General features: G+C 41.7%; 1 long non-coding RNA gene across 1 annotated transcript in view; it reads right to left on the bottom strand.

Moving 5' to 3' along the window:
* LOC136872729 (uncharacterized) overlaps positions 1-10,025 on the bottom strand; it is a 493,104-nt gene extending 483,079 nt beyond the window's left edge. The window contains exon 1 of the long non-coding RNA XR_011018104.1: positions 9,850-10,025. This is a non-coding gene — a long non-coding RNA (uncharacterized lncRNA). The remainder of the gene's footprint in view (positions 1-9,849) is intronic.
* Positions 10,026-13,224: the final 3,199 nt, after the last annotated feature.

Genomic DNA, 13,224 nt, shown 5'->3' with positions numbered 1-13,224 from the left:
GAAGACGTCTCGAAAATTCTATTCTGGACTAATTCGCAGGCCCAATCCCCTCATCACTACGTTGAACAATTATCATACCCTTGGCCTCCGCTATAAGCGACCCAAGGTCATCCTAAAAAGGGTGCAGGTCACATTCTGACCAGCTCCGATTTCGTTCGAACAGGTCCCCTCACCTCACATCAATACAGCTTAGTAATACAAGTCATGAAATAGCACCCAAGACCCTTACAGGTCAGAGGGCTAAAATCCTCATCAGAAACGGCACGTCCGTATTCTGTTTGAGACTTGAGGTATGGACGGATATGCTGTACAGTGCACAGCTGTTCACAACATTGTCCCTCGACTACAGGTATTGTTGATGAATGACGACCGACATGTTCAGCACATGTTATAAAGAACTCGTCTTCGCTAAACCTCCATCATGTGCTAATTATTGTTTGTGTTATAACATGAAGCGCCATCTGTTGGTCATTTTGTGTAATTCATGTTCGTGTCAATAAAACCTCAGGTCATGCCAGTGAGGTGTGTCAATTATTACCTCTCTACCTCCAATATTTAACGGGCGGGTTGGCCGTGCGGTTAGGGGCGCGCAGCTGTGAGCTCGCATCCGGGGGATGTCGGATTCGAACCCCACCGTCGTTAGTCCAGCAGATGGTTTTCCGTGGTTTCCCATTTCCACACCTCAATTACGGCCATGGCCGCACCTCCTTCCTGATTTTAGATCTGTCCTATTCCTGAGCTATATTGCTCAGCTTCCTTGACCAAGTCTGCTACCTCACATATTACACATATCCTCAGTTGACTTGATGAGGCCAGGAGAACTGCAGTTCAACCCTCGAAAAGGGCGTGACAGCAGAGTGGCATCATCACTCTCCTCTCAATAAGATGACCGCGGTTTGAGTCCATGCTCATGGGATTTTTGAAAATGAAATACCACATCCCTACGGTTAGGATTCCGCGTAAAACTGGAAATTCCGAAGCAATCATCAGATATTAATACGTACGGAAAGCTACCACGTAGCTTGCTTTTAACCTTCAATCCAGGATTAAAAAATATTCTTGATTTGGGAATCGAATATGGGGACTCCTGGTATGAGGCAAACATACTGGAAAAATGGAGTAATCCAAAATATAAAATATTTGAAACACCCACACTCGAATTTATCTTTCCCTTGGAGGGACTCGACACTATGCAATCGTAGAACTGAAGAGGCAGAGTAAGATAAGGGAGAGAAAGGTCGCCTTATATGACAATCAATCTTCTGTCGTATACCTGGGTAACAAGGATCTCCCAGACAACCACTGATAACAGTTCTGATATCTGTTACACGCACATGTGCTAACACAAGCAGCGCGCCTCCTCACGGCGTGTGATTCTCAGACCTAGTGAAAATCTGCTGCTTGAACACGGAGTAAATAAAAATCCACAGTTCTAAACCTTCAGGCAAGCAACTCAATGTTCAAAACATCCTAGGGATATGAGCTACGAATTTTAGGTAAATAAAATATAATAAATGGCGAGAATATATTGTTTATTTATACCTCAAAATTTACAATTCTTTTCTTAATCATCGCTATCCGGTCGATTGGAATACCAGTTTGCCTTTCTCTAACACTACGAGCGTTAGTGTGAGTCAACAAGTCCTTATAACAACATTCGGTGTGGATATTTTTCAAAGATAAAAAACGCCTGTGGGTATTGAATCAAGGAAAATATAACAGAAAGAATTATGTAAATACGTTAATTTGACTAAGATTTGAATAATAATGAAAACGAGTGAAGAAACAAGTGATTTTGGGCTGTTTTACTGGGATTTTTTTTTGCTAGTCGCTTTACGTCGCACCGACACAGATAGGTCTTATGGCGACGATGGGACGGAACAGGCCTAGGAGTGGGAAGGGAGCGGCCGTTACCTTAACTGATGTACAGCCCCAGCATTTGCCTGGTGTTAAAATGGGAAACCACGGAAAACTATTTTCAGGGCTGCCGACAGTGGGGTTCGAACTTACTATCTCCCGAATACTGGATACTGGCCACACTTCAGCGACTGCAGCTATTAAGCTCGGTGGGAACTACTTTGGGCAGAAAGTGATTCTCGAAATGAGGTTTTTTAGTTTGATAGAACTATCCAAGACTCTCAATTTGAAACATTTTCGGGGCCTTTATCCCTTCAACTTTCGGCACAAACTGCTTAAGTTTACGTTTCTCGTAGTATGGATTCCCTACCTTGTCTGCTAAGAGAGTTTTTTCAACATTAATGTGTATAAATGCAGTTTGTTGATGAACAGTAGAAATCCCAAATAATGTTAATAATTAATATCACTGGTTTAATTCTCACCAACCACCAAAGGTTTTCAAACACGCAGAGATACGATCAAGAAAGCCAAGCAGCATGGTTGAAGAAGCTGTCACATTAACAGGCCATCTGACCGGGCAACCTTAATAGGCTGCATGTGCCACGGTTAATAAAAATTACTCTGCGTCTCACCAGAGTTACCTGCTACGTGATGGAGAAGATCGTACAGCCAGCGGGTCAGTTAATTGTTATTGGCGTGTGGCGCCCGGAGAGGCCAGGTATTCCGACTTGACGTCTGATAGGCGTGAGAATAGGGCCCTATCTGTGATGAATTATAATGCTGAAGACCGCACACATCACCGGAACCATCGGAATGTGGTATAAAATCTCCCAGTCTGCTTGGAATCGAACCCTGGATCCCGTAGATCCAATGATTGCGTGCTATCCATTTAACCATGGAACCGGGAAATTTAAACTTGTGTCCTCGTGCCGAGGTGGTGCAGCTGTTTTGGGCACACGCCTAATGGAGGGTAGCTGCATGTACAATTTTAACCTTATACAAGTCCTTCTGCCATTCTTAAATCTCTGGCAGTATCGGGAATCGAACCCAGGCCACCGAGGACAGCAGCTAATAGTGCTAACTGTTACGCTACGGAGGCGGACAATGCCCAGTCTTCGGCGGTTAATAACTTGCTTCGGGCGGAGGAGTCAGTTTAGTTGGGTGCTGTGCCCCAGTGGAGGAAATGCCCCCATGCAGCGGTTGCAAAGGGAATCTGTTCTCCAGATTAAGGGCACCCTTAGTGAAAGAAAAAGAAAAACAGAGAGTTAGGTATAATATGCCCGGAGAAACGGGGCCAAGGTTGGACATACACATTTGTATATTTACGGGCTGAAAATACCACTTTGCTGAGTCGTAATAAATATGCATGTTCTCACATATCTAGCACTTTGCAGAACTCATCATGTATCCACGATGTTATATGGACTCTAGAAGCTAACAACCGCTTGACAATGGTAAAATCGATTAAATGAAGGAAATATTCCCTTGGCTTTCAACATTTAAGAGAAGATACTAGGTTAAAATTACTGTCAGCGGTATGCCAACATTCGAAGGTGGGGTGATTATCCCAGTGGATCGTATCTGCCTATTTTGGGCTTGCCAAGACGACTGCTGCTCCGGCAGGTGGCTTGCGGATATTGGAACCCTACGTGGTCAGCGTAACGGCAGACTGAGCCGTATTGCTTTCGTGACCGCATTCTCTGTACCTCATGAAAAAGTCATCAGTTGGTCTCACAAGACTGACTCAACCTCGTTCTATAGCAAAGTAAAGTCATTTCCGTACAGGCCAAGAAGGACCTTGGAAGGGTAGAAGGTAAAGGCTTTCGCTATCCTTAACCACGGCCCTTGGTGGGGTAGAGCGGTTAGTTCTACGCCCGACCGCCTTACCTCGAGGAATTAACCCGGTACTCATTTATGCTGTAGACTGACTGAACGTCAAGGCCAAGCGCACCTCCGGTAGTGGAAATCTCGTTTCTTAAATTTTTCGACTTCCTGACGGGAAAGTGAACCCACGTCTTTCCGGGTGTACGAAGCACGCATTTATCGCCTCGACCAGGCAGCCCCTAACCTCGTTCAATCCCAAATTCAAATCCTTTGGCTATATCGGAATCGAATCCAAGGCCTCCGAGTAAGAGGTGGGCACCCTACCCATACACCGCGCGCAATTTTTTTTACCACAAAGTACGTCTCTTTCAGCAAAATATCGGTAATTACTAATTATATTTCTCTAGAAATGTGAACGGAAAATGCATTACATAGAGCAAAACGATTGTATAATAGCATCTTTAAGGTCTTCATCTCCAAATCAGATACAATTTTTTACCGGGCGAGATGGCCGTGCGGTTAGGGGCGCGAATCTGTGAGCTTGCATCTGGGAGATAATGCGTTCTAACCCCATTGTCGGCATACCTGAAGATGGTTTTCCTTGGTTTACCATTTTAACACCAGGAAAATGCAGGGACTGTACCTTAATTAAGTCCACGGCAGCTTCCTTACCACTCTTAGGCCTTTCCTATCCCATTGTCGCCATAAGATCTGTGTCGGTGCGACGTAAAGCGAATTGTAAAGAAAAAGGATACTTTTTACGTTCAATTCTTTAGAGCATAATTTGAAAAGGCATTGAAATGTTTTTGGGTTTCAGCAGGAAGGGGATATAAAAGTTTTTTTTTTTTTTTTTTTGCTAGTTGCTTTACGTCGCACCGACAGAGATAGGTCTTATTGCGACGGTAGGAGCGGCCGTGGCCTTAATTAAGGTACAGCCCCAGCATTTGCCTCGTGAGAAAATGGGAAACCACGGAAAACCATATTCAGTGTTGCCGACAGTGGGGTTCGAACCTACTATCTCCCGAATACTGGATACTGGCCGCACTTAAGCGACTGCAGCTATCGAGCTCGGTGGATATAAACGTAAAAGTCTAAGTAACTACTTCATGGTTATCGGACTCTATATGCACTAAATACACATGGATGTTGGTAAAGATGTCCAGAGGCCCTTAACATAAAGCAACCTAACGGGAACAACGAGAGAAACTGGTTATGTATTGAACATTAGGTCAATTAGAACGAGAAGTTGTCCCTTCTATAACAATGCTACGGTTTATATTAACGTCCTGCAAATTACTTCCGAAGAAACATTTATCCTGAAATGAAATTGGTTTAACTTGCTAGTAAATCTACTAATAGAGGCTCCTAACGAACCGACCTTGCTGTACGGAAGTAAAGTCTGGGTGGACTCAGATTATCTTATTCATAAATTAGAAGTAACAGAAATGAAATGTAGTGAGAATGATTACTGATACAAAGAAGGTGGGTACAATGGGTGGAAGGTACTCGGATTGAGGAAGTTGAAACTCTTTTTTTTTTTGCTAGGGGCTTTACGTCGCACCGACACAGATAGGTTTTATGACGACGATGGGATGGGAAAGGCCTAGGAGTTGGAAGGAAGCGGCCGTGGCCTTAATTAAAGTACAGCCCCAGCATTTGACTGGTATGAAAATGGGAAACCACGGAAAACCATCTTCAGGGCTGCCGATAGTGGGATTCAAACCTACTATCTCCCGGATGCAAGCTCACAGCCGCGCGCCTCTACGCGCACGGCCAACTCGCCCGGTGAAGTTGAAACTAAAAAACGCGATAGATGGAGCTGTGTCCATACAATGGCTTCGGTATTGGAATCATGTGGGGTAAATAGAGGAGTATAGCTTGCCTAGGAGAATAATAATGGACTCAGCCGTGGAGGGTAAGGGAAATAGAGGGAGATTGAGACGACGATATTTATACCCAGTTTTCAACGATTTAATGGTAAGAGGTGTGTAACTATGCGATGTCACAGAGATAATTGATAATAGGAGATTGTACAGGCACTTAGTAAATTCGCAAAGGCTTGTAGACTGAACGCTGGAAGGGAGAACAGTCTCAAATGAAGATGTAGTTTATAAATGAAAATTCACGGTGCCAGGATTTGATTCTGCAACCTCCTGCAAAGTTAAACTGCGTAGTCGGTCAGATTGTAAACCTTTCGATAGTCTTCTAAATTTGAGCAGTTGAGAGCCGAAAGTCAGATACTAACCAATTGCATTGTTTAGCCAGCTTGCATTTAACTCTTAAAAGGAACAGCTGAGCTGTACCTTACCTCCTGTCACAGCCAAATGTGCTTACGAACAACTGTTAAAGAAATAGTAAGCAACGAAGTTCTCCAAGACCCAGAGTTACTACGCCCTACGTTTTCATGACATCATTTCGAATGATTTTCAATAATAGAAGCTACTGAACTCATCGATACTGAATTCGAGAAGTGCCAGTAATGTAATTTGTTTTTAGGTTTGACGGAATTTTGTTCCGCAGGAGTTCGTTCGTTTACGTGCCAGTAAATCTACCGACACGAGGCTGGTGTACTTGGGCACTTCAGAATACCACCGGTCTGAGCCAGGATCCGATTATGTAGACCAAAGGTATCCACGAAATGTCACTGTGATATTTGTCCAAAATGTAACATAATAATTGCTTTTACACCAAGAAAGTGAAAAATCCGCGGTAAATTAAGAAATACCGTCGTTCCTAGAGAAATATTTAGTGAAATATGTATACGTATTTACGGGCCGTAGACAGGACTTCTTTATGTTGTATTCCGCTGCTCGTGCCATCTTTTGTTTCTTTCTTGAGGTCCAGGGCTTGCACCGACGAGTGGGAGTGATATGTCTGAATTGTCATTATCTTTGTCCATATGACTAGCACGGGCATTTCAAACAGCAAAATAGCATGATCCCTGGACCAATAAATATAGTACTTGTTTGTGGAAAGGAAAATAGCATGATCCCTGGACCAATAAAATATATCATTTAATGAATGAGCTAGGGCACAAAACGAATAAGCAAGATTAAAAAAACGACACCTAATTAATTCAAACAATTTCAGTGAACAAAGACATCACACAACCAAAACACATACGGAAGCGCTGCGAAGTAGCAGAAAAATTAGTTGTAAGGTAATAAAGTGTGTATCCATATTATTCCCTGCAAGTAAAATATTTCGTACTATTTCTTAATTTACCGCAGATTTCACACTTTATTTGAGTAAAATGAATTATTATATTCCATTTGGGACAAATAAAACAGTGACATTTCGTGGATACCTTTCGTCTACATAACTCCAGGTTCCAACCTGCCAAATTGTGGTCAGAAGGCGAGAGCTCAGACATCTGAGCCACTCGATCCGCTGAGTAGTGCTTACACTTTATTACGCATGTAATGGACAGTCAATACGTACAAAGAGGACCCCAACCACCTAGTTTTCAAATATACTCATTATCACTTACAGGTAAAAGGCTCCGATGACATCTAATAATACGAGTAGCTGGGGTTCAACATCACCTCACTTCCTGTAATCAACCATAAGAAAGTCAAGTAGCTATCAGCTGGAATTCGAAAGAGGGTGGGTTCGAACCTCACTGGCGGTAGCCTTGAATATGGTTTTCCGTGGTTTCACATTGTCACACTAGCTTGTACCTTAATTAAAACTACGATCGCTTCCTTCTCAATTCTAGGCCTTTCCTACTCCAGCCTCACCATAAGACCTACCTGTGTTTATCCAAAGAAAGCAAACCACAGAAAGAGAGAGAAAGAACTTACGTCGGATGAATAGCTCAGGAGGTAGAACGCTGGTGCTTCTGAGTCCAACTTGGCTCAGTACGGTTGCATTCGTGCTAAAATACGTCAGTCTCGTGTCGACAGGTTTACTGGCACATGAATGAACTCTTACGGAACAAACTTGCGGCATTTCGGCATTCCAAAAACCATAAAAACCAACGTAAAACCAATAAAAATATTAATGAATCTTACTTTCAAACTTAAGTGCAAAAGTCTGCGTTCTGTTTTTCCTACTAGCAGTTTATCGGTTACTTTGTATTTTATTGGATAAAGGATGCAGCAAAACACAGAAAACACTTTTCCTGTAAACCTGCTAGAGATGGAAATACAATGCACAGTATGAATTATCTCGCTGAAAATGGAATGCTACGCATATTTCGTGGGCTATATTCTCAAACAGGACTACCTGTTCGAGCATAGTATGCATTTTTATAAGTCCGTACGCACATTTTTTTTTCCATTTGCTATGCAATGCCTGCTCTCCTGATTATATATATCCTCTCATAACCTTGGAAAAGCAAGTCATCTAATGGGGAAGGAATTACTGAAAAATTTGGGTGACTCCAAAGATTACCCTCCATTAGCAAACGAACTTACAAACTCCCTCGCATTACAATAGGTAGCGGTGGTGACTAGACAATAGCGATATTATGCAGAATCTCTCTAAAGTCTTGCAATTTTATATTTTCATATTTTACGAACTGTATCACAGGGTCCTTTATTCTACATTACGGACGGTGACTGTAACCTCAAAGATAAGACGCCAATCAGCGATATTTCTCAATCTGTAACTTGTACTATCTGCGCACTTTTTAGCGATAGATTTACACCCTAGTGCTGAAGCGGTCGACCTCGGCAATCTTCGAGATTCCTACTGGCAATCTTTGAAACACAAACTATGCATCGCTGTGCGACGTCTGGCGTACACTTTACGTACTAGTACTGTTGTTATTTACACAGCAAAGCCAAACTATAGAATTCACTGTAGGAATGAGATTCGCATCGAGAAATGTTACATAATGTTATATAATGTGTGTGTAACACAGTTGTTGGCTTAAAATAACAAAAGTTTAGAAAATTCATATCGATCGATCATATTATCGATTCAATTCAGATTTCATTTCCATTCAGTTGGCAGTACTAACGGAACCGGAAGTGCTCCCTCCTTACTCCTCAAACCCGTACACAAATCTATCGCTAAAAAGTCCGCAGACAGTATTGTCCATTGCGATCTGTTGCGCGAAGTCTGTGCTACGTGGGAAGTGCAAGTTCGGTGACGGTACTCATTAAAAACATTTTTCAAGAATTTCTAAGTGCGAAAATTCAAAAGAAAACATCCCCAGAAAAAAGACCATATGATACTATCATCTTTCGGCTTTTATGCCAATATACACAATATTGGACATGTATTTAGAAAAAATGAATTAGCCATATACAGTCTGTAGATTACTGAACAAGGTAGTCTTAATACACAGAGGTGGGGTATATTTATTTCTCAAAACGGTTGAAAAATGATAACTCTTAAACTTCATTCGGTATTTCAACGGTTTTAATATTGAAAACATTTCTTATCAGACAAAGTAGGGGCCCCCACACTACGAAAAATATGAAATTAAGCAATTACCCCAATTAGCCGAAATTTTAAGGGTTAAAGGACCCAGAAAGGTTTCAAATTGTGAATCTTGGATAGTTCTATCAAAATAAAAATAAAATATTTTTCCAAAATTACTCCTGGCCTAAATGCAGTTCCGGAAAAGACATCCCAAAATCGCTTGTTTATTTACTCGTTTTCTTCTTATTCAGATGCTAGCCAAATTATTTATATATATTTTTTCTGTAATGTGTTCGATGGCTCAATTTTTTGATTTTTCTGAAAAATGTCCACACCGAGTGTAGTTATAAGGGCTTAAGTGAGACAATGCACTCACTCAAGTTAGCGCTCGTAGTGGTATAAAAAGGCAAACTGCTAACCTATTCGACCGGATAACAATGATTAAGAAAAGGATTATAATTTTTAGGAATAAGCAATTTATTCTAATACTTTATTAAATTTTATTTACCTAAAATTCGTATCTCATATCCCTAGGATATTTCCAAGACTTAGTTGCTTGTCTGAAGGGCATGATTTTTTCAATATGTCTTTAATAACACGAACGAGCTAAAAATATTTTTGCAGACCAATTCGTACAATAAATTTTGGACTAAGAGTTCATTAACTGATTTTTGCTGGTGGTCTTAAACATTTGTTAAGTACTGTATGCCGATGTAAATATTCACCTGGCTGGTTGTTTAGTGTGTTGGTATGTCCAAGGTTTACGATCGAATAAAAGAAATATGAAGTACTCACTTCAGTCACTTTATTTAATACGTCCAGAAAATCAGCAGGGACGACGTAGAACAACAAACACACAACACACCTTTTCCGCACTAGAGAACGCGGGGCACTGACAGAAGGCGCGCACACTGTGTGTATGTATACAGTGTTATCAGACCATTCTGAGCTGCTGAGGTTCACTGGGACATGCTGACAAGGTCGAACCACAAACTAACTTGTCAATGGACCATCAGTGCACAATGCAGAAGTGCGCAGTCAAGCGAGACTTACGCAACAGATCATCACACACAATTTATTGCCATCTTTATCTTCAGTTTATAATGAATGGAAATGCTGTCTTAACACTCCCCAGGCCGATAAATGAATGAAGCCACGTGATAGATTTCTCAACCTTCCTGTCGAAGTTCGTGACACTAGAAATAGTATTTTACAATATACTGATGACATCCAGATTAAAGTGTACACATGTTCATCCGAGAGAAAGCTTATGTCGGCCACAATATTTCCTGTAAATCTAGTTAACGCTTTTAATCATCATCATCATCATCATCATCATCATCTGTTTACCCTCCAGGTTCGGTTTTTTCCTCGGACTTAGCGAGGGATCCCACCTCTACCGCCTCAAGGGCAGTGTCCTGGAGCTTCAGACTCTTGGTCGGGGTATACAACTGGGGAGTATGACCAGTACCTCGCCCAGGCGGCCTCACCTGCTGTGCTGAACAGGGGCCTTGTGGAGGGATGGGAAGATTGGAAGGGATAGACAAGGAAGAGGTAAGGAAGCGGCCGTGGCCTTAAGTTAGGTACCATCCCGGCATTCGCCTGGAGGAGAAGTGGGAAACCACGGAAAACCACTTCCAGGATGGCTGAGGTGGGAATCGAACCCACCTCTACTCAGTTGACCTCCCGAGGCTGAGTGGACCCCGTTCCAGCCCTCGTACCACTTTTCAAATTTCGTGGCAGAGCCGGGAATCGAACCCGGGCCTCCGGGGGTGGCAGCTAATCACGCTAACCACTACACCACAGAGGCGGACTAACGCTTTTAATTTCCAGTTAAATGTAATTTCAGTAAAAAATACGTCACTGAAGTCTTTTCATAATTAGTGTATTTAATATCTGCCAGCTCCGCGGTGTAGGAGTAGCATGCCTGCATTTTACCCCGAGGCCCCGGGTTCAATTCACGGCCAGGTCAGGGACTTTTACCTGGATCTGAGGATTGGTTCGAGGTCCACTCAGGTTTTTTTTAATAAATAAAACATGCTATTTGTTCGGGGCGTCGACCTATACAGATCTTTTGCCCCTACTTGCACCACATGATATGAACCTGCGTGTAATTGGAATTGCGGACGTGTAGAGTGTTGAATGTGAGCATTAAGGACGGCACAAAAACCCAGTCCCCAGGCCAGGGATATTAATCATTTACAATTAAAACCACTCACCCAGCCGGGAATCGAACCCGGGGCAATGATTAATGAATGGCAGATGAAATGAAATGATACTGGAGGGTGTTGCTGGAATGAATTGCGACAGGAAAAACCGGAGTACCCGGAGAAAATCCTGTCTCGCATCCGCTTTTTTTTCAACACAAATCTCAGTGGGGTGACCGGGATTTGAACCACGGAACCCAGCGGTGAGAGACCGGCGCGCTGCCGCCTGAGCCACGGAGGCTCGTCCCAGTATCATATTATTATTATTATTATTATTATTATTATTATTATTATTATTATTATTGAAAAATAATGTTACTTGCTTTACGTCCCACTAAATACTTTTACGGTTTTCGGAGACGCCGAGAGGCCGGAATTTTGACCCACAGGAGTTCTTTTTGCGCCAGTAAACCTATCGATACGAGAATGACGTATTTGAGCACCTTAAAATACCACAGGACTGAGCCAGGATCGAACATGCCAAGCTGGGATCAGAAGGCCAGCGCCTCAAGAGTCTGGTCCACTCAGCCCGGCATTATTATTATTATCATTATTATTATTATTATTATTATTATTATTATTATTATTATTATTATTATTGTCTCCTTTACAACGACCACGGCAGCTAGCTTTGAAGGAGAGTACCATATATTTCAGTATTAAATCAACATTATCATATTCGCCCAGCTCTATACATAAATATCATCTCCATTAATTTGTAGTATCACATGAATAAGAAAAGGGGAATAATCTAAATTTAAGAATATGATTCTAAATAAAGCTTAAATCAGTGGAGTAATCCGGTATTTACGAGAGGACATTCTTGCAGGAAACAACATGGCTTTTATCGTGAACAAATCTCTCGGACTATAAATCTCTAAGATTTACATAATAACACTCGTCTATAGAACTTTGGTTCAGAACTCCGATTACTATCGGCATATTTGAGTTTAAATTTATGTTCACAATAAGAGCCTAACAGTACTAGATCGTACCATTGGAAAATAGGTCGTGAAAAATATGATTTGTGTCTTATTCCCCAAAATGATAGTCAACGTTAATATGTAGTTGATATTTGATTGTGTTTTCATTCAGTATATCAGAGCATAAGGAATTTAAATACGTAGAGAATTCAGTCTGCAGTCGTGAGGTTTAAGAAGGGAGTGTCCATGTGGCTTTTACAGTAATTTGAGCTGAACTATATCTTCTGTGCCTCGAAATTAAATATCTCTGCTCCATCCAGACAACGATAGTGCACTGTATATTCTAGGCTGTCCCAAAAACTTATGAAAGGTAACCGTTACAATTTTGAGATTATGGCAAAAAAAAAGGGTTCATCATTATATGACGCGTAATATTTCTGGCGAATTAAAAATGGTCTCCATCATTGCCTATTCATTTCGGTCCTTTTAACTTATCCACAACCTCCATAAGAATTGCCCTTCACTCCTATCAACAGATTTCTTCCTCTAAATTTGTACTGATATAGCTTTGAAATCGTCCAATTCATCACGCAACCATCTCAGTCTAGTTCTTCTAACTTCACGGATTCCTTTTGTCTTAAAGTGCATCAGTTTGTTAAGTGCCCGATCATCATCCAAGTATTAAACATTCCAGTCATACACCACCTGGAGTCTTGAACTGACTCCTCAGCTCTAGATTGTGTATTATCCTCTAGTTACCACGCTGACATTTTGCACCATAAATTTCATGTAAAATATTCCTTTCCCAAATCATCAAAGTAGATTCCATTCTGGGAGTCACCGTCCAATATTCACAATCATATTTTGTTAGAGGCCTTATAATGATCTTATACACTGAGTGGCCAAAAATCACGGGAAGGGGTGTCCCATTAGAAAATGTGCCGTGTATGATCCCTGAGCGTTGTGACTATCTGCGGCGTAGCTGATCAGTCCTTCACAGACACCAGTGTCGTGAAGATGGCAACACGTCACGGACTGTG

Source organism: Anabrus simplex, chromosome 4 (genome assembly GCF_040414725.1).
Source record: "Anabrus simplex isolate iqAnaSimp1 chromosome 4, ASM4041472v1, whole genome shotgun sequence".
NCBI lineage: Eukaryota > Metazoa > Arthropoda > Insecta > Orthoptera > Tettigoniidae > Anabrus > Anabrus simplex.
This window is presented reverse-complemented; position numbering and strand designations above follow the sequence as displayed.